The sequence below is a fragment of the Mesoplodon densirostris genome, chromosome 14 (genome assembly GCF_025265405.1).
Source record: "Mesoplodon densirostris isolate mMesDen1 chromosome 14, mMesDen1 primary haplotype, whole genome shotgun sequence".
NCBI lineage: Eukaryota > Metazoa > Chordata > Mammalia > Artiodactyla > Ziphiidae > Mesoplodon > Mesoplodon densirostris.
In genome coordinates, this window is record NC_082674.1 from 39,785,669 (window position 1) to 39,800,467 (window position 14,799).

A 14,799-nucleotide genomic window follows, 5' to 3' on the forward strand; every position below is an offset into this window, starting at 1 on the left:
CCCTGCTACTAACAGTAAAACATAGTTTGAAGAGTAAATCTTAAACTACAACAGCAGCACAGCAACAATATCTACAACTTTTATTTGTATACTGTTAAAAATTCTTCCATATCCATCACCATGTAAGCTCACTCCATGAGAAGCAGCTATTAGTATTATCCCTAGTGTAGGGAAGATAAAATCAGGGCCCAGAAAAATACTTGGAAATAGGTAATGTACCCTTGGGTGTGTACTGGATATGTTGGTTGTCCATCACTATTCCCCTCCTTTCTTCTTCCTAGCAGGACCTCGATTTTGTTCAGGTTTCCCTATTCCCCTCACATCCATGTGCCTTGGGGAAGATGACCACATCCCCAAGTTCTAGGGATGGGCTTGACTGGCTTAAGGGTAATTCCATCTCCATTTCCAGTGACTGGTTTGGGAATGGGCATGGCATGCTACGTGGGCCACTGAGATGTAAGGAGAATCTATGTGGGGGGTGTAGTGTTCAGGAAAGGCTTTCTTCACGTTTATGGGTGAGCACTGGAAACTCTTTCCCTGCCCACTAGATAGGAATGAGGAATCATGCAGTTCCAATTGCTACAGGACCACAAGGCAAGCAGGCTTCAGGATGGAGCTGACAGAAGACAACACGCCAGAAAAGCAGGAATAATCTGAGTCTTTTAGGATCTCATTGAGTTGCTGGAGCAACCAACCTGAGAGCTTGCCTTACTTTTGGTCTGGTGGTTAAGTTAGCTATTATGCTCCTTTAGAGACCAGCTTGGGGGAATTTCCTATTACCTGTAGCTGAAAACTTCCTCCAGCAGGGACAAGGAGGGGTTGAACCTCATGGCTGAGAATAAACTGAGCTTACTTCTATAGAGAGTGACTCTTCTGGTTTTTTGGTTCATTTAAATACATCATTCTTCAATAAATATAAAGTACAATATGAAGAATCTATGGATCCTTAAATATACTGTTAGAGCCAGCATTCCTATATGGCCTCTAAGGGGTGCCAGTTTTGAGCCAGACTGTATTCAAACCCTGGATCCATCACTTTCCAGTACGTGACCTTAGGTAAGTTAAAAGCCTCTTTGTGCCTCAGTGTCCTCAACTGTAATATTGGGTTAGTAATAGTACCTACCTTGTGGAGTTGTTGAGAGGATTAAATAAATTAGAGAGTTTAGAAATGTGTCTATATAGTAAAGATTCAAAACATTTTAATATTTTTATTATGAAGAGTAGAAAAGTAATTCAAAGAGACTTAATTATTATTAATAATATATACTAATGTGGTTCTGGTATATTTATTAATATATTACATGTCATGTGCCAAACATATGAGTAAGTTCTTTGCATATATTTTCTTTAATTCTGATAATGACCCTCTGAAGTAGGATTGATTCACTTCATTTCCAGATGAGGAAACTGGTGTTCACAGAGGCTAAGTGATGTGGCCAAAGTTATATAGCCAGTAACTGCAGAGCTGGGATTTAAACCCAGGTGTAACCCCAGAACCCACCATCTTTCCATTCTACCATGCAGTTTCCAAGAGCATCTCTTAGTGAATCGTCTTGGTGGGGGGCAGTGAATTTAGGGTCAGAAGCAACCTTAAATAAGAGCAGGGAGAAAGGGGTTTAAAACAGAAAGTGTGTCACAAAAGCAATAGAAGTGTTTGGAAATGTTGGAGAAAGGCTCAGACCCATATCGAAGCTATCCCCTGAACTCCATGCTCTTTTCTGAATGGATAGAATTATAATAGGAGACTGAGCAGTGTTTCCTCTGAGTATTGTTTCACAGGTCTGAGAAGATGAATTGCACAAGGGATTCTTTCAGCCCTGCCATCTGAGAATGGAGAAGCAGGGAAGAAGAGAAGAGGTGGAATTAGAAATTCAAATGGCATCTGATGAAATCACTTTTGACTCCATAGTTATTAACCCCAACTTGTCTCATTCCTTTAAATCTTGAGCTCCCTCTCGAGTGTACTATACATTAAGTGCCAGAAATTATTGATTTCTTTTTTCATACAGCAAGTACCTCTCCCACCACTGAAATGGGAAGAAGCAGTAAATGCTGAGTAAGATGTTTCTCAGGAAAGACCAATACTGAACACACTGTAAAGATGAGGCAGAGTGAAGAATATCTTTCCAAAAAATGGACACCTGCTGTAGGAAGGTCTGCTCTGGAGGATCTGCTAGGGAATTTTTTTACTAGGGGAGTTTGCCCCGGCACATTGACTCAAATAATAAAATGAGAATGGTGTTTGCAGAAACTTAAAAAGGTCTCGAAACTCCTTTCTAGTCAAAATAGAGTGTTGCAAAATGTTCCAGACAGCTCTTTAGAGCTTCATTTGAAGATGTTGACATAAGTCCAAAGCAAATCTCTGCCTTAAAAGTTGTACTGGTAGAATGATTAAGAGTTATGTGGTGTTCTTTGCAGAGAGGTGTTCATTTGATGAGGAACTGGGGAAAAGGGTTTTCATAACAGTATTATGGCAGCTTTTTGCAAGGACTTTAGTAAATTTTGCCTTCTGTCCTGGGTCAGGTTAACCACCTCTAGTTAAGATAATTAGTATTATATAAGATAAAGTTTGAGGCTTAAATCAACAAATTAAGTAGTGCTAGCAAGAAAAATTAAGTTAAACAACATATAAGTCATTTGGGATTTCCACAAGGGAGGTTACATGTCCCAGTCATTCTATGATGGTGGTTCAGAGCCAAATATACATTGGCTCCCTTTGAAATGATTATCCCTGCCCTAGATTGCCTTAGTCCAGCAGACAAAGATTCCTCACTCCAACTCTACTGCCACCATCTTAGTATACCTACTATTCTCTCTTGCCTAAACAACTACAATATCCTACCAATCGGTCCCCTACTTCCACTCTTAACCTCCCTACGACTCATTTTCGCATTGCAACCATTCCCGTGTAATGAAATTGAAAGTCTAACTGTCATTCTCCTAAATGAAAATCCTCCATTGTCTCTCCATTACCAATGCCTGCCAATGTCTCAATGTTTTTTCAATGATCCCTTTCATTCTGTAAATTTCTCTTCAGATGACTGTGCTAAGAGGGTAGCATACTCTAAGTACTGAACATAGCTTTAGAGAGTGTATTGTTCCTAGTGAGAAACAACATTGACACAATTGATCTGACACCCATTTAATGAAAATATATATTAGTTACTGTGCAGTATGGCAATTAAATATAATCAGTGTATGAGTGGATCAGGGTATAAGGGCTCAATCAGGAAAGCAGACCATCTCGAGTATTATGGAATAAAGAATGTATTCTAAGAATAAGACTTTTCACAATTATGGGGAAATTTGGGGAGGTAAAATTCAAGATGGGGAACTGGAGGATGAGAGAAAATCACTAATCAACTCTCCTGACACACTGGCATGACTGGACAAATTACAGCATGCTAGGGAACTTGGGAAGCCAGGCATATCCAGCTGCTGGAGTGGGACTGGAGAGAGCTGATGGAGAAATCTATGGTAAGTTATGGACTTGGCATCTAATTGTGAGCCTGGGATTGTTAGTCAGCGGGGCCAGCAGCTAGCAGGAAGAGCTAGAGGTCGGAAGAGCCAGACTAATCTAGAACACATCAGCACTTGTATATCTCTCATTGCATCCAACCACAACAACTTTCAGAGAGTACCGCTGCTTCATTTCTGCCTTGTAAATCTTGTTTAAAATTTTCTTTTGGGAAACTTTACTGTGGAACCATCAGGGAAAGAAACTATGGAAAAAGTTGTTCTAGCTTTGCTTGGTCAATACAGTACAAACTCATCACACTTAATAAACATTTAGATAAATTACTAAATTATATTTCTTTTAAACCATTTAACCAAATGACTAGGTTTTGTCTTCTCACTCTGTTGATTCATGGACACTTTAAGCAGGAACATTTTTATAGTTTTCCCTTATTTTATATATTCTTTCATCATCACCACAATCACACTCACACACACTTAGCTCAAGTTGCTGTAACAAAATACCATAGACTAGGTGGCTTAAATGACAAACATTTACTTCACACAGTCTGGAGGCTGGGAAGTTCAAGATCAAGGTGCTGGCAGATTTGGTGTCTGATGAGAGTTCTCTTCCTGGTTTGCAGATGTCCACCTTTTTGCTCTATCCTACATGGTGGAGAGAGGGGGGACCCTGGTCTTTCTCTTTTTATAAGGATACTACTCCTATCATGGGGGGCCCTACCCTCATGACCTCATTGAACCTAATTACCTGTCAAAGGTTCCAATTACAAATACTTTCACATTGGGGATCAGGGTTTCAATATGAATTTTAGGGGTACACACACACACACACGCACACATCAGAAACTACTAAATGCCTTTAAGGTGTGTTGTAGATTGGGTTCCCTAGAAGCAAATCCTGCTTCTTATTCAAGTGATTTATTGTAGGAGTATTCTCAGGAAAGAGGAGTGAGGGAAGCAGGATAGGGTAGGGGAATAATGTGGTCTCAACTGGGTGCTAGGTTATGCCTGATCTCATGGAGAAGTCTGGAGCATAAATTGCACCAGAGTTAGTCTCATTTCAAAGCAAGGGCACTGGCTTTTTGAACCCTATGACAGTTAGTCATTGGTTGAGGGCTGGGGTGGGGGGGATGGGTGGGTACAAAGCATTTGGCTGAGGGCAATTTTCCAGAGACCAGGCAGCTGTGAGTGTTATCAGCCAACATTTAGTTGGCAAAGCGCGTGGGGTGGGGCCCAACAGCATCCACTTCAAGGTACTTTAGGAGCAGAAATGTCTATATATGGAGTGTGCGGGGATTCAGAAGCTGGAGCAGAAGGTAGATGGCAGATTTCTCTGTTTCCACACCCTGTCTGTCTCTGTTGTGACCTCAGGTGTGTCACTAATTCTGAGCAGTTTGGTGTCCTGGCTCCCACTTCTAGATATCCCTCTGTGGTTCAGTGCTTGGTTATTGATGCTACATTTGCCACCATTTTGCCTCATAGTTCCTATCTCCTTTCTTGTGTTACTGGCCTCAGGTTGTCTGGAGCTCATGTTTGGTTGCCCACTTCTATTTTGCTGCCCAGTACGGTTCTCAGACTCCCTTCTGCTCTAGTACCTCACCTCCCACCTCAGCATTGTAAGGTGCAACACAACATAATTATATCCACCCAAGACAAAGGGTTTCTACACAGTAGCTGTTCTTTTCTTTCATTCCCAAGAACTGCCTCTATGGTTTGCTTATTTGCTCTTATCCCACCATCTTTCTCTTTTAAAATCTGTGTTATTTATTGCTGCATAACAAGTGATCCCCAAGTGAGACAGCTGAAAATAACAAACACTATCTCACAGTTTCTGTGGGTTGGGAATTTGGGAGCAGCTTAGCTTGGTGGTTGTGGTTCAGAGGGTCTCATAAGGTTGTAGTCAAGATATTAGCCATGACTGAAGTCAGCTAAAGGCTTGACTCAGCTAGAAGATCTAATTCCAAGATGACTCAGTCACACAGTTCAGTTGGCAGAAGGATTCAGTTCCTTGCTGGCTGGTGGTGGGAGGACTTAATTTCTCACCATACGGACTTCTCCATAGGGCTACTTGAGTGTCCTCATGATGTGGCAGCTGACTTCCCCAGGTGAGTGATCCAAAAGAATGCAAAGTGGAAGGTGCAGTGTCTTTTATGATCTAGTCTCAGAGGTTATAGATGATCACTTTTGCCAAAATCATTTGTTTGAAGTGAGTCATTAAATCTAGTCCATAGTCAAGGGGGAGGGAATTATGCTTCATTTCTTGAAAGGGAGAGTATTAAAGAATTTGTGGACATATTTTAAAACCAACACATGTCTCACCACACTATTGGGTTCCCTGAGCAGCTGCTCCCTGGTCCTCACCTACTTGGGATACTTGCAGGACTGGGATAGCAAATTCTGAACCAAGGGACTGAAATTTACCTCCACTAAGGGATGGTCACATGACCACCATTCCTGGGCCTCTAATAACTGGTGGGAGGAGAGGGATACACAGTGAAGGAAGAAGGTAAGAGAAAATGGGCTCTGGGATCAGATAGATTGGGGTTCATGCTTTCACTCTGACATTCTAACCTAGCTTAGGCAAGTCACTTAATTCAAGCCAATAAACGTTTTTTGAGTATTAATTGTGTGTTAAACACTGTGCTAGATATTGGGGACAGGGTGCTGAAAAAAATTCACTCTTGTGGTACTTAGAGTTTAGCTAAGCAAACAGACATTAAATAAGTCATTTCAATTGTGATGAGGGTTATGTGCTATCAGAGCATATCCCAAGGGGATTTAAACTTTTCTAAACGGGAAGACCTCCTTGGGGAAGTAACATTTTAAGTTGAGATTTGAAATATGATTAAAAGTTAACCAAGTGAGAGAACAGATGTTCAAAGGTCCTGCGGTTCCAAGACTCCTGAACTTCCAAGGAGACAAAAGGAAGCTAGAGGGGCAGGAATGTTGATGGTGAGGGGACAGTGGGATGAGACAAGTCTGCAAACCTGGGTAGAGAACATACTGCCCTGAGTTTCAGAGGCCACGTTAAGGTTGGGGACCCATATCTTTAAGTTCCCAACAAAAGTCAAGCCAACTACTACTGTTTTCAGCGGAGGTATACCTTGGTGAAATTTGTATTTTACAAAAACTTCTCAGCTTACACTACGGAGAATGAGTTAAAGAGGGACAAAGTGGATGTGGGGGCCTATTTGCAGGAGTACTGTAGGAGTCTAAGTGGAGAGGTGATGATGGTAGTGGAGGTGAGAGACCATTAGGAGAGTAATAGGACTTGGCTAAGGGCTGTGGGCTGGAGGCAGAGGAATCAGTGAACAGTGTCCAAGGGGTGGATTTTTCAGTGGTGATGGTGGGTGCTGGGTGGGTGTTGGGTAGATTAGGCATTCTGTTTTAGACACATGGAGTTTTAGGGACTTGTGAGATATTTGAGCAGAAGTGTTGAAAGGCCTGGAGCTCGGAGAGCGGGCTGCGCTCTGACAGTAGCTGTGAGAATCTAGACATACATGCTGTAATTTAAGTTCCTGAATGACTGCGATGGCCAGGATTAGAGGGGAGCAAAAGTCCAGGGAACCCCAACATTTAAGTGCCAGGGAGAAATGGAGCCAGCAAAGGTCCCTGAGGAGAAATAGTGGGGGAGGGAGAAGGAAGAAAATCTGGAGAGTGTAGCATCACTGAGCCAAGGAAACAGTGTTTCTAGAAGAAACCTTAAGTGGAATTACTGTTTTAATTAGGATAATTATAATCCATATCTCATAGGACTCTTGTGAGGATTGAATGAGATAACATATGCAAAAAGTATTTTAGGAATTCATAGAGGCTTGTAAATGTTGGGTATTCTCTTTAGCAGAGGAATGGGAGTGTACGGGGGGAAGGGCTGGGAGAAAAGGGCCAGGATGTTCCTTCTGAAGTAACTTCCAAGCACCTAACGCATCTAAAGCAAACTTAACAGTCAATTATTGACATTCGGGGCCAGCCAGCCTTTGATATAGTGAGTGTAATTTTGGAAACCAAGAAAAACTCCCTTGTTCTTTAAAAAAAATCTCTCTACCTGCTTAATATTGCTTAAAATTCCCTTCCAGGGAAGACCTAGAAACCATTTCATTCTATAATAAAAGGTTTTAAAATGCAAATACCTGAGGCAGTTACCAGAATAATGTGAAAGAGACAGTTAAGTATAATTATGTTCAAATTCTTTTTTTTTTTGGAGCTTCAGGAAGGCACCCAGAACCAGGAAGGAGCAGTGTGGGAGGGAGGGCTTGGACACTGATGGGAAACAAAAGAGGTGGGAGACACCCAAGGCAAATTTCACTGACTTCTCAGTCTCAACGATTTTGCTTCAGGAAGGATCTGTTTATCTTCATATCTGTCCAGAAATAATACAACTTTTGTGCAAATGTCTATTTTGTTCATCTGGGTGGCTGCCCTTAACTTAGGCAGAAACTATGCATCTCTCCTGTATTCTTCTCTGGCAGGTGTAGGTAACCTAATATAGAATCTAAAATAGAACACATGCCCAACCCCACCTAATTTAGGGTGCTGGTGGTGTGGACTGGACCCAGGGGTTACTGTGTTGAACCATTGCAGGAATCACTAGAGCTGGTCCTCTAGGAATTGTGGACCTGGGAACTGATTCTGGGAAACTGACCTCCTCTTCACATTCCCAGTGAGCACTCAGGAATGTGCTGGGTTCTTAGATTACTTGTACCTGGTGGGCAGGCAGGTCCTAAGCTAGAGTCTCCATAACAGAACAGAGAACTAAGAAAGTAATGAGCCCTGTTCCCCTCCTATGAGAATGGAAAGGGAGATACTGAAGACCCTGATGGGCTCTCAGACAATCTGGTGGTATCACTGCTTGGGCAACAGGCCACTGAGGGTCAGGGAAGCCCCTCTGAAGGCTGGAAAGGTGCTGAGTTTGCATCTGTGTAATCAGCAGTGTCCTGTGTCGGGGCCGATGAGGACATATCTGTCAATCACCATCATCTGCACAATCAGGCTTTTATTATATGCAACTGTTCCTATTCTGGGGACCATCTATGCCCTTGCAGTACATTAAATCCATGAAGCTATTTGTTACAGTGGGGAGCTGAACAATTAACTGAAGCTGGCCCTTTAATTCAACTCAACTGTATTTGCAGCTATTAAGCACCCAGGATGTGCACTCCGATTGGAGGCCAGAGAAGCAGAATGGTCCTTGCCCTCAAGGGGGCTTGTCACAGTCCAGTTGGGAGATGTCAGGCTCAACTGATGACCCCTCCCCAGTGGCACAGTTCTCCCTCCCCTGTCATGCCTCTCTTTCCCACTGCCCACCCTATCCTAGCTCCTGGACTTGAGGCAGATCTGCTGAAGAAGCTCCAGGGGGCCTCAGGCTCACACTGGCTGCTGGTCTGCTTCCTGCCTGAGCCCAGCTCTGGTAACCAGATGCTGCTGCCATCTCCTCCATGCCTCAGTACTGCCTTGGACTCTGTACAGTATCTGCAAGGCAAGCCTCTGGTTTCTCCTTGTCAGGAGCAATGCCATCATCTCTCCATACTACTCTGGTATGAACTGCCCCCAACACACGTTACATTCTATGGTGCCAATGTCAACCTGGCCCACCCTATTCGTCACACCCTTGCTTTGCCTGCAGACTGAAATTCCCACATCTGTAGCTGGGTCTAGACCCCCCACTGTATGTACCTGCCCTCCTGTCCCCAATTCCAGTGAATAGACATAATTCCAGAATTTTCTCCCTTAATAATCAGTCCTACATCATTTCAGTTAATCACAGATGTGCAGCTGTATCTTGAGCTATGTCAGGAGGAAAGGAGTAAGAAAAAAGAAAACAAATGTAAGACAATGTGCATGTGAATGTGCAATGGAGGAACACATGAAACTGAATGATTCCAAATGAGAATACAGTGGGTATTCAGCTGGACCAGACCTGCATATTCCTATAGAAGAGTTCATCATTCAATCACAAAGCCATATTATTTCTCAAGATGCAGCAGTAAGGTAAGGAAAAAGGGAGGAAGAACAGCAAAAAGCTGAGGGATTCGGGCTTCCCTGGTGGCGCAGTGGTTGAGAGTCCGCCTGCCGATGCAGGGGACACGGGTTCGTGCCCCGGTCCGGGAAGATCCCACATGCCATGGAGCGGCTGGGCCCGTGAGCCATGGCCGCTGAGCCTGCGTGTCCGGAGCCTGTGCTCCACAACGGGAGAGGCCACAACAGTGAGAGGCCCGCGTACAGCAAAAAAAAAAAAAAAAAATCCCAAAACAATGTGTTTAGCGAACTGTGCACCAAATTCCATACAAGTGAAGGAGAAAGCTTCACCCACTGGTTGGAAGAATTCTGGTCTCATAAACACTTGAAATGCAAGGTCAAAATCAGAATTCATGAGACTTTCTCCAAGTTTCTTCATGTGATTGGCTGTACCATCCAGTCATCCAGACTAGAAATCTGGTGTTAAAACAATAATGAACAAAAAATTGAGCGTGCAGTGGAAGGCATTATTGCCATTTCCTTCATGTCATTCATATATCTGAATAAATAGAGTGTGTCTTTAACTGAGATCTCCCCCAAATCAGTGATCTCCTGTGTTTGACTCAGCCCGTCATTGATCCTGGACGGTGATGGTGGAAAGATTCTGTCATAGAGTGAATAAAGATTTTTTTTTCCTCTTTAGCCCTATTTCAGTTTGTCCTCTTTATCAAATACTTGGGCATTCAATTCTTGTAACTCATGAGTTTATCTTCTGGAAAAATTCACAGATCATATTTACAAATGGAAACTAATTTGCCGGTATTTTTTCCCCTTTTTGGCATGCAAATAAACTGAATGTTCTGACACACTCAGTATCTCTTGCTTTGCTGACTGCCTTGCCCAATATTTGTCTTCAGCAATTTCACCGCAGTTATTTTTTTCTCACAAAGAAATACGTCTCTTCACATTTAAGAGGCACAAATTGTTGCTCCCACTTTTCAAAGGAGCTGTGGTGTTTCCAGATTTAGAAAGACACTTCCAGCTGCCAAGCTCTGTCAGGCCCTGCCTCGGCTCCATGAGGAATGTTTCTGTTTTCCTTAGGCAAAGAAAAAAAAAGTAAAGCCCCCAAGTTATTCAAGCATTTTTTTAGTTTCATTTAGAGGCCGAGAAAGGCAGTTATGTGAAAATCTGGAGGAATGAGCTTGGGTTGAGGATTTGGACTCAACTATCAAGTGTTGTACCTGGCTTTGCACAGTCTGGTTAAGCCTCTGAGCCTCTGTTTCCTTGGCATAATGGGGAGATTGAACTATGACCATTTTTGGAGTCTGTTCTAATCCTATAGTTCTATGTTTTGATGTATTATTCTCCTTTATTGTTACCTGTGTATACCCTCTCTTTTTTGTATGTGTATACCCTCTCCAAAGGAGGGAGACAATGTTTTATTGTAATGAAGTGGCTAGGGACAATAGGAATGTACTATTAGACAATGCTTGTCTCTCTGTTGAGGCCATGGGGAATGACAAGTGGTTAATACTGGGACAGGAAAAGAAGCAGGCTTGGACTGGAGAGGGAAGGATTTCCTCTCCTCTTTGGAAACCTGATCTGATTCTTCATGGAAGAGGTCTGATTCTGGATATATCTTGTGGTTACTTTGGAACCTCTACTGACACGGTCACTCAGGTTCCACAGCATTCCTTAGCAGGGGAGGATTTTTGGTATGTGGATGTTTCCCTACAGATCTGTAACACTGGTGCCTCAGGCACCCAAAGTGGACGAGGTACTGGGAGAGAGGAATGTTCTCATCCACGCTGTACTCTGAGAAACTGCTGCTAAGTTGGTAGTAAACCTCGGATTCAATGGTGAGTCCTCAAGGCACAGGGCTAGAATTGAACCACTGGCTTTGGTGGCAAAGTGGCCATACTAACTTCAACTTTTTCTGCCATGGACCTCAGCCTCTGTAGCACTTTTTTGGTGAAAGAATTTGATGGACTCCCTGTTTTCAGCAGCTCTACAGTGAAGCCATGGCTGGAGCAACAGTGGTGGAGAACGGTTTCTTCTGGCAGTCGAATGGATTTTCTTTGATGTGATCTGGGCAAGCACCTGTGGGTTTCTTGAATGTATCACAGACAGGAAATCCTAGGAGAGGAGAATGGATTTCCTGCCATTCTGGGAGTACAGAATTGTATTGATTTGAAAAGAGATACCATCTTATTTTGAGCTGCAAATGGGTGAAGTAGGACATTTCAATTACACCATATTTTTTAGTTTCTCCTACAGATAACAATTACTCAATAAATGTGGACTGACTGAATGAATAAATGAAACTGATGTCAAATAGAAACTGAAGATAAAGAAATTCTCCTTGGAGCTTCCCTGGTGGTCCAGTGGTTAAGACTCTGTTCTTCCACTGCATGGAGCGCAGGTTTGATACCTGGTCAGGGAACTAAGATCCCACATGCCGCACGGCACGACCAAAAAAATAAAAATAAATAAATAAAGTAAAATGAATTTTTTTAAAAAAGTGAATTAAAAAAAAAAGTTCTGCTTGGCCATTAGCTGTTTGTCTTGATTGATCCTCTAGGTATGGTTGGTGTTGAACAACGAATGGGTGGAGTGAGAACTGGCCCATTTCTTTCCTCAGAGGTTTTGAATTTACTCCTTCATTTCTGAGCAGATGTCAGTCAATCTAAGAATTCCTCTTCCTTTTCTTTCCATTTTCTCCCCTTTCTATCTCCATTCTTTCACTTTCTCCTCTCTACCATCTTAGTCTTCCACTTTTAAAAACAATGGTCAAGAGGACAGAAGGTTAGGGTTGAAAGAAATGAATCAATTTCTAGACTGAGCCTGGGAGAATTCCTTTGCGTATCCCCCCTACATACACCTTCAGCCCCGAGGTGGTGAGCAGACAACAAATTCGAAGATGCTTGAAATCTCAGTCTGGTATGTTCAGGGCGCCGAGTCATTTCAACCCCTTAGGGCTGCGCCATACTAAGGGAGTTCCAAATGCAGACTGTTTCTTCAGGGTTATCTTTTTTTTTTTTTTTTTTTTTTTTTGCGGTACGCGGGCCTCTCACTGCTGTGGCCTCTCCTGTTGCAGAGCACAGGCTCCGGATGCGCAGGCCCAGTGGCCATGGCTCACGGGCCCAGCCACTCCACGGCATGTGGGATCTTCCCGGACCGGGGCACGAACCCATGTCCCCTGCATCGGCAGGCGGACTCTCAACCACTGTGCCACCAGGGAAGCCCAGGGTTATCTATTTTTGTATAACAAACTACTGAAAAATTTCGTGGCTTGAAACAACAACCATTTTATTAGATTTCACTATTTTGTCGGTTGGAAATTTGGCAGTTCTCAGTCAGGTGATTCTTCTGCTCCACCTGGGGTTGCCTGGGATTGCTCAGGGTATTTAGCTGCAGCTGGTCTGATCTGGAGGGTCCAATGTGGCTTTCCTCACATTCCTGGCCCCTTAGCGGGGAATGGCTCTGGCTGGAAAGCTTGCTTGGCTGTCCCCTCCCTGCATAACCTCAGGGCCTTTCCACATGGTCTCTAGCAGGGCAGCCAGACTTCTTACGTGGCTACTCAGGGCTCCAAAAGAGCAAGAAGGAAGCTGCTTTTTTTCTTAAAATCCATCCCCAGAACTAGCATAGCTTCCCTTTTGCTGTTCTCAGATGGTTAATTTCATGTATCTACTCGACTGGGTCATGGTATGGCCAAATATTTGGTTAAACAGTATTTTGGGTGTGTCTGTGAAGGTGTCTCTGGATGAGATTAGCATTTGTATTAGTAGACTGTGTATAAAGCAGTTCACCCTTCCCAGTGTGGGCACCATCCAATCCGTTGAAGGCCTGAATAGATCAAAAGGGCAGAAGAAGGGAGAACTCACTCTCTCTGCCTAACTGCTTGAGCTGGGACATTGGTCTTCCCCTGCTCTTGGATTGGGACTTATACCATTAGTGCTCCTGGTCCTCAGGTCTTTGGATTCAGACTGGAACTTACACCACTGGCTTTCCTGGGTCACCAGCTTACAGATGTTGACACTTCTCAGGCTCCATAATCATGTGAGCCAGTTCCTTATAATAAATCTCTCTCTCTCTCTCTCCCCATATATATATATCTCCTATTGGTTCTGTTTCTCTGAGAACCCTGACTGATACAACTGTGCCAACCGAGCATCAAGGAGAAAGGAAATGGAGCCCACCTCTCTATGGAAGGAATGCCAAAGAATTTGCAGCCATCTTTAACCCACCACGCACAGCTGGAATTGCCCTCTGCTGGGAATCAGAAGAATGAATCTACGATTCTATGTGCCAAGAGATACCTGTCATGGAAACATCTAGGTCCACTGAATCAACACTGTGGCTACCCTAATGGAATGAAGCAGTGACTTGTGTGCCATTAGATACTACACACGTATCCACAAAAGGTTCTGGCTCTAAAAGCCAAAATTAAGAATTTTAAAAGGGCAATCCCTAGTATTAGGCTGTTGGATGATTTTCATTTTGACCTCTGAGTTGTGTTTCCTCTTGTTGGCAGTGATAGAGAGAAACATCGATCTTTAGCCTGAAACATTCTCCAGTGTGACCTCGACCCTTCATTCCATTCTATACTGCTAAACTCAACCCCACTTTTTGATAAAAGCAGCAGACATAAGAACTCCTAATTATAGAGTGCCTGGCATGCTAGACTTTTTCTCCAGTCCTCCAAGTAACTGTGCATGTTCCATGTGCTAGCCCCATTTTGCAGATGAGGGAACAGCAGCTCAGAAAGGTTATGGAACCAGTTTGAGGTTATGTAGAAAGTGGTACATTTGCTGTTTAACCCAAGGCCTGCTTGGCTCCAAAGCCTCTTTTCCTCTGTGTGATTTTTGGAAAATCAGAGCACTTTATAAAACATCTATCATGTACTGCCCGAGAAAGCACAGAGCCAACGAGGCCTGACTGAGCAGCCAGCAAAAATTCCGCAGCTCAGTATTGTGCTCAGGTGCCATCCCACTGAGCCTATTGCTGGGCTACCAACATGTTTTCATTCCAGCTGCACCCCTCTTGAAGAAATATGGATATACACAAAAGCATCAAGGTGCAGAGTGATATGTCCTTTTTCAGAAATGTTTTCTTTTTATAAAATATCTCTCTGCTAAATGCCTTTGAACAGAGAGACCTCCTAGGGTTATTTAAGGACTAATTCATTATGCAAAGAACAGTGAAAAAGACTTCACCTGGATATTATTCCCCCTCACAATACCTATCTGGGTTAGTCTGATCTTGGAAAAGCTGGTATGAAAGGAAATGGGAAGGTTGTTGGTAAGGCTGGGAGAGTCGCCAGGCTCCAATGTTACCAGACCCTAAGTGAAGGCACCTGAAGGGAGG